The following is an 8,385-nucleotide window of genomic DNA, read 5'->3' on the forward strand; positions in this document are numbered from 1 at the left end:
GCAAAAAAAATGATGTGATTCTGCATTATTTTAGCCAACATTTGATCACTCTGCGCTTCAATGCTGCAAACCATGCAAATGCTAAAAATACAACACTGTGCAGGCATGGATCAATATTCTGCTTACAAAAGACTTTATCATTTCATGCAAGATTTATGAGAAAGATGCAACCCGTCTTTAACATTGTAATAATATTTTTAATGATAACAATATTAGATATTCACATTGATATACAAATAAAATACAGTTTTACTTTGTGGATAGTGTAATGTGCAGGTTCAGTACATGGTGGTGAGTTGCTCTTGATAAAAAGAACCAGCAGAAGGAAAGGCAGTTAACGTTACTGTCCAACTTAACATGTGACAACACAGCATTTATACCACTGACTTTATATCTTTGTTGTTTTTTTTTTCTTATTGGAACTTTAGAACATACATACAGTATATAAACTCTTGCAGAGGACATTTCAATAATGACAAGAAATAGATTCAAAGTATAAAAGGAGCATGTAAAGTAAGATTTTAAAAAAAATCTATGACAAGTCAACAAATGAAAAAAAAAACAAAACTAACAAAAAAGGAGTTGTAAAAAAAAAAAAAAAGTACAATATAAAAACTAGTGGAGCAAGAATAAAAAGGTCAAACAATAAATGTTGCTTAATTTCACCATGTAATTTTTTGGCTGATTTATGAGACTTAGTTTTTTGAAGCAATGAAAAAAAACATTTTGAAATCATTTTTGAACCAGTTAACTTCCTAAGACCCAGGAAATGCCAGCAAAGTACAAGCTTTTTTTGTTTTTTATTAAAGAAGTGTCTATATTGGAAACATCATGATGCAACAGTTTTTTCAGATGCAGTTTTTAAAATTTTTATGGGATATCCTTTGTGGTGGACAGTTTTCTTTTTTTTCTTTTTCTTTTTTTTGTATAAAGTTGTGAAACTCTTGTCCACAAATGTGGACAGAAAACCCATAACTGGTCGTAGGAGGTTAAATGAGGGAGTAGAATTTTTCCATTTATTGCAATGAATATGATAATTACACAAAAGAATGACTATATTAATAAGATCAGATACAAATGAATTCAAATTATCCATAAAATAAAGAATATCAACAATATCACGCAATGCTACATCATCACTTTTAAGAGAGCCAATTCTTAATGTCAAACCAAAATTCTTGAGTAATTGGACATAAAACAAAGAAATGCTCTAATCTTTCCTCAAACTTGGCAGAGGGAGCAAGCAACTACTTCTTATTTATTTATTTATTTATTTATTTATTTTTGAGAAATTCCGCAACTGTGTAAATATGAATGATTTTGAAGTTTCTTTTACTTTTGGAGAAATAGACCACTGATTTTATATCTGATCAGGAAAAACTACATAAACAATCCCACACCAGAAGAGTTTCCTGACATAAATGCATGTAAAACACAGAAGCAGATTCAACACTTATTTAAAAAATGATTCATTATGTCAGTCAACATTTAGAGTGCAAATACATTAACACTATGTGTAAATAGTTAGATTATAAACTGCATTAATCACATGATACAAATATGAAACACAAACTAAATGGATTAACTTGACCTTTGAACCTTACAATGGTATTCACAGTTAAAAAGAAGTCGGGTTTGTTTCCTTAAAAATCAGAGAAATATCCCTGTCAGTTAAAGTTAGCCCTGTAGGAGGCTACTAAAACTAGCTTTACAGTTCCCTCCAAACAATATCATTCTATCATGGGCTCACTGTGCTCACAGCTTGCTCAAGATGTGTAGAATTTCAATCTTTGCTTCCCCCTGGTGGCAGTATTAAAAATTGCATTGCAACACACTCCAATGCACATCATTACACAGGTTTACATGCTTGATAATTTGCTCAAAGGTGTTTGTAAAAACCTCAAATATATGGTTCTACATTTCAAAGAGGTCCAAGCTATCAGGTAATTTCAACAAGTATTAATTTTTTAACTATTTACAGATGGACAAACAACACATTTTCTTTATTCTGCACAAAAATGCAATGTACTCAAAGTGTAAAATAAAACTTATTTCTACATTTCTACCTGCTGTTTCTGTGCAAAGCTAAGTGAACCCCACATCATCTGTTTCTATGGTATTTATTCTCTTGACATCTAAAGACAACATCTTTTCTCTGCAGGGTAGTCTCTCTGTCATGTCTTTTTTTTCGTCGTTACATATTTCATATCGCTACATGTGTCATAAATACACTGTACACACACGGATAAAATGTTGAGAAATCTGTGCAATGATACAAAATAAGATATGAATTAATAATCAGTTGCAGTGGCACTGAAAACAAAGTAAGAAGACTGTTTTGAAAATGCAAAGGAACAAACAGAAACCTGACAAATCTGCATAAACATTTGTACTTAATTACCTCCCATGGCTGTTCTGATCAAGGACAGAAAAGTTAACAGTTTGATGGAATCCTCCTCACTGACCTGCATCTCCTCCATCAAAGACAATCATTTCCACCTGTGTCTGAAACCTGCAGGGAGTTACATCACTGCTTGTTTAATAAAAAGACACAAATGGTAGAAGTAAACCTTACAGTGTAGAGGACTAGTAGGAGGGTTTGACATTCATGCTTTTAATGGGTCTGCTGTTGTACTGTCTGTTGTACCTGAGCCAAAGCTGCCAGTGTTAGAAGTTCGGCTTGTACCACTTACTCTGGATCTGTCTGTGCTTCACTTTCCCTGGACCCCACACTAAAGTGAGTGGGCTGCTCCAAATGCAAAGTCTTCTCTCAGGAAAGAAACAAAACAAAACAAGAAGACACCTGAAAACAATAGCTGACTATAACTGAGCTCAATAAAAAATAGTGACATTGCACTTTACTAACTTATTTAGTTATTCATTCCATTTCTTTGCTCTATTTATTATTATTGTGACTTCAATTTTTTTCAGTTTCTTAATTTTATGTTCTTATCCTGGTTTTTATCCCAGATTGTTTTTATCTTTCCTGGTTTTTATTGTGTTTTATTGCATCTTGTTTTTATTTATTTGATCTTATCTACAGGGTGTCCCATAAGTCTCCATACATAGGAAAAATAAATGTTTCTTGACATAAACCATTTTTATTTATATAATATGCTCTATATGACTGCCATTTTGTCGGGAACACATTTCAATGCGTGTCCTCCACTGCTGAAGAACTATAAAGAAGAAATATAAAGAAATACATGTTAGAACCATATATATATGGAATGTATTATGTCTCCTATGTATGGAGACTTATGGGACACCCTGTATTTTATTCTTTTACTTATCCATGCTGCTATACCAATGAATGGTGGAACACGGAACACTTTTTGTCCTGTCTGTAAGCGTGATCAAGTGCCTGTCTTGTATGTTCAATGTATGTGTTGTTGTAATGCCAAGGCAAAACAAATAGACTGCAAAACAAATCTACCTACGGGTATAAATAAAGTAACCTTGACCTTGAACTATATGTATACAGTATATAGTCTATATGTGGCTGAAAGACTGAGGCTGTGTTCACACTGCAAATCTAACCCAGAAAGACCCAGTGCTACTTTTGGGACAGTTCCCAAATGATTTTTTCTATATATTTAACCATTCCTAAAAGATTTATCACCATTTATTATAAAATAATCCTCTGTATTTTGCATTTTTCCAGTGAAAATCAGGTATTTTCCAATATTTGATGCACTGATCACATAGGTGATCATAAAAGCTCAGATTAAAGTTGAAGATTACTCTATCAAAAACCGAGAAAACTGACAAAAAGTGACTTTTTCTGTTATATATATCATTAACGGAACATAAAACAAGTGTGTTCATCCACTGTCATTGATCCAATTCCATAGGTTTTACTGCTGAATCAATGCTGTAGAAGATGGTGGTGTTTCCATGGTAACTACAGAGCCTCTGAACATCCAAATGGGCCAGATCTGATGACTATGAAAAGATGACAAACTGTATTTTACACCAATTATCTACATGGATTGAAAGGATTAGTGGATCAGAAGTTATTAAATGTTTTAGATAGATAGATGGTTTTGGATGGCAGTGGATGTTTGGATCTTTATGAGTTAAATGTTCATATTTTTTGCCGAATTTTTTATTTTTTTTTTGCATGATTGTTCACATTATATTTTAACCCATAAAGACCCAAGCAGCCACCTGCTACCAAAAGCACCAACTGATATAAAAAGTTTAATACCTGTTGATCCACTAATCCTATCGATCCAAGTAAATAATTGGTGTAAAATACAGTTTTTCATCTTTTCATGGTCATCAGATCTGACCCATTTGAATGTTCAGAGGCTCTGTAGTTACCATGGAAACACCATCATCTTCCACAGCGTTGATTCACCAGTAAAACCTAGGGAGTTGGATCAATGACAGTGGATGGAGACGCTTGGTTTATGTTCAGTTAATGATATATTTTTTACTAAAAAAAAAGTCAGTTTTTCTTCAGTTTTCTCTGTTTTTGGTAAAATAACCTTCAAATGTAATGATGATAAAAGTACATGATGAGTAAATTAAATGTTGGAAAATACCTGATTTGCACTGACAAAATGCAAAATAGAGAGGATAATATTATGATAAATCATTTAAGAAATTTCTGAACTGCCATAAAAGCAGCACTGGGCCTTTATGGGTTAAATACAACTGCCATCATTTGAAGACAGTCTGTGGTCCTGAAGGGACCTGTATGTGCAGAGGAAGATGTGATGTCACATGCAGGACACTGTGTTTACAGAAGTAAATATGGATCGCTTCCTCCAGCCCAGAATTATGATTTTTATTTATTTATTTATTTATTTGCACAAAATAAAAACAGCAATGGAAAAAAACAACAACATTCAAAGAAGTAACAAAATTGTGCAGGAGAGGTTAGAAGCCAAAAAAGAAGGCTTATATGAATACCTCCCCCGAAATGAACAATACACTCAAAAAAATTTTTAAAATACAAAATAACTGAAATAATAAACTAAAGTAAAAACAATAAAAATGTAATCCACATTACAAATCATCAAATACAAATCAAGTGATATACAGCCTTACATTTTTTCATGAATTAAAGTCCTTTCCAGATGCTTTTTAAACAATGATAAAGTAGATGTTGACTGAAGTTCAGGTCTTAGATTATTCCACAGATTTGGTCCACCGTATTTCAGAGAATACTGACGGACTGAAGCTCGGCAGTACGGAAGATAAAATTTGCTTCAAAATCATGTCGGAAAGTTGTGAATAACAGAAGACAACATAAAGAAATTGTGAAAAACTTTAGGAAGAATATGAGTTAAGTGAACATATTTGTACATGAAGACACAGGTCTGGTAAATGTTCACATCAAAAACTGAGAGAAGATTGAATTTTTTGAAAAGAGGAGCAGATGAGTCGAGTCTCTTAGAAAAACTGATCATTCTTAAAAATCTCCTTTGAATTAAGAGAATCTTACTGAGATACATGGGACAGGTTGCCGCCCAAACAGTATTGCAATAAATAATGTGAGGGTAAATTAAGCAATAATGAAAAGTCAAGAAACAAGAATGATTTATAAATGAACAAACTCAGTTCAAAATGTCAATTGACTTCATGATTTTTTTTACAGACAAGATTAATATGAGATTTCCAATTCAATTTTTCATCTACAATAACACCCAAAAATTTAACGTAAGATACCTGGGTTATTTCAAAGTTATCTATGAGTATTTTGTTGTTTTCCTTGTTATACTTCTTATTTTTGTTACAAAATATGATAAAATTAGATTTTTGGGTATTGAAAGAGAGTCTATTCATCTGAAACCGTCTAGAAATAGACGATAGTTCTTCATTTGCTTCTTAATCAGTGTATTGATATTTTCATGTGATATAAAGAAACGTGTCATCAGCAAAACAATGATATCTGTTGCATTTCAGTGACATAAAAGGAATATGAAATGTGACCGTTCAGACTGAAGTTATATGAATCCAATTTAGGATCAAAAATTAAAGTGGTCTGGGTTTGATTGAAAAAAATCTGATTGGTGCTGACATAAAAAAACAGATGTGGGTCACATATGGGAGACAAAGTCAGATTTAGGCCACTTCTGTCTGTCGTGTGAGCGTAGCCTTAGAAACACAAGACCTATTGAAGTCAGTACTTTCACAAAGGAAACCTCACATCTGAGGGGACTTGGTGTGCAACAGGGAACCAGAGCTAAAAGAAACTCAATGCCTCATTGTGTCAGAGAGTGGGTCAACATTTGAAGTGTGTCAGACAGAAGGAAATGCTGCACAGTGAAGTTAGTGTGGCTTCATTCCAACAGGGCTGGATGTGGCTGGTGGGTCGCCAGTTCATGATCACAGCTATACTGCACAGTGTACTACTACAGAAATGCTGCTGCAAAATGAACAGTCTATCCTTGATATGTACTGCCATTTTGTGTTTTTTGCATAGTCATAATTATGTCGGATATGTGAGGATTTTTGAGTTACTCAGGGATTCTGATATAAGAATTTAGGACAGATGAAGGATGGGGTAAGTGGGCGGGAGATTATAAATTAAACTTCATCCCACTCCTTTTTGAATGTTTGACTTTCTTTTTATATAATTCTTTTGTTGTTTGATTTTAACGCAATATTCAAAGTAAACAAACAGAAAAATCAAAAACATGTGATATAAAGAAATAAACTGTTTACTCTACGTATAGTCGCAGAAAAAATTATTAGACCACCCTTGTTTTCTTCAATTTCTTGGTCATTTTAATGCCTGGTACAACTAAAGATAAAATAAATAAATAATTAATAAAAATAGCTCATAAGAGTTTAATTTCACAGCTGATATCTAGCAATTTTCCATGGTTTTCTTAATAATAACCATCACTTCAGTTCTTACATCAATAGCTATGGCATTGTACTGACAAAAACAGTGCTTTTAGGCACTCCATGTTTTCGTTTCTGTCTGTTTTAGTCACATGATACACACAGGAGTTAGTACTTGATTGCAAAACCATTGTTTTTGGTCTACTTCTGATGGTCTGATAATTTTTCCCGTGACTGTAGTATCCAGTATGTGATCCCAAACACAGCCATAGAAGATTATAAACAGCACCAAATAGCAGCAGATTGCTTAGAGTTGTTTTGTTGATGTCTAGTTAGTGGCAGTGGTTAAGTCAGAATCATAAAACAAAGAAAGAGAAAAAAAAAAAAAGCCAGTGTTTTCTCTGCAGGCCAAAGCCATTCATAAACAGATTTATTCTTCAAGGCTTCTGATGAGTGATGTACAGTACACAATGAAAAAGATTTCAACACATACTTGAATATGAATACAATATTAGATTAAATGTGAAATACAAAATGAATAGAACAAAAACAATCTTTTTAGCAAAATGATTATATTACAATATTGTCATCATGCTTACCAAAGCAAAGATTTTCATTTACATATTTCTGATTTTCACTGGTATATTGGAGCTCAGCAGGTTTCACATCTCAGTTTTTCAGAAAATTGTCAACTGCCTTTTAATTACACACACACAAAAAAAACATTAAACAGACTCAAAACACACTTACATTATTTGGAGGATATCCATGGAATCTAAAAGGCCAAGTGTGTAACATTTTCAGCAATAACAATCCACTCAATAATTGCTGATATTTACCTGTAAACCTGATGACATTTCCTATTCTATTATGTACGTCTTAATTTAATCGTATTGCTATGCAAGTCTGGAGGACTTTATATTCTTTTAAACATTTCAGCATAGAATTCTTTTATTCTTTTCTATTATGATGTTATGAATCCTGTATTCTCTTCTAAGCATATATATAATTTTTTTAAATATCCCAATTATTTATTTCTAAGCACTTTGTTTTTTCTCCTTTGGATGTTCCATTTTATTTATGTCACACTGAACTGCTTTTGTGTATGAAGTGCATTGTATAAATAAACTGTCCTTGTCGTGCAGAAATCCCGCTCTCTATCTGTATTTTTTTCAATTTCCTCTCGCTTTGCTGTGTTCAGGATGTTTCTGTTCAGTTACCTTCAGCCAATCAACAGCATGCATGGACCGAACAACATAAAAATGAATCCACTTCAAAATGAACTCTGCTTACACAGCGCAAAACTCTGGGCAAAGCCGACCTTTCAGCCTACAACCTCTAAGGCTACGTTCGGACTGTAGGTAAATGTGGCCCAAATCTGATTTTTTTGTCCATATGTGACCTGCATCCGATCTGTTAAAGACAGTTTGAACAACACAAATACGACTTTTTCAAATCTGACCCAGGCCGCTTTCATATGTGGTCCTAAATCCGATACATATCTGATATTTTTCAAAGCGACTTCCATCTGAATGGCCAGGTCGCATTTCCACTGCAAAAATAAAAATCTTACCAAGTGTATTT

This window comes from Sphaeramia orbicularis, chromosome 21 (genome assembly GCF_902148855.1).
Source record: "Sphaeramia orbicularis chromosome 21, fSphaOr1.1, whole genome shotgun sequence".
NCBI classification, from domain to species: domain Eukaryota; kingdom Metazoa; phylum Chordata; class Actinopteri; order Kurtiformes; family Apogonidae; genus Sphaeramia; species Sphaeramia orbicularis.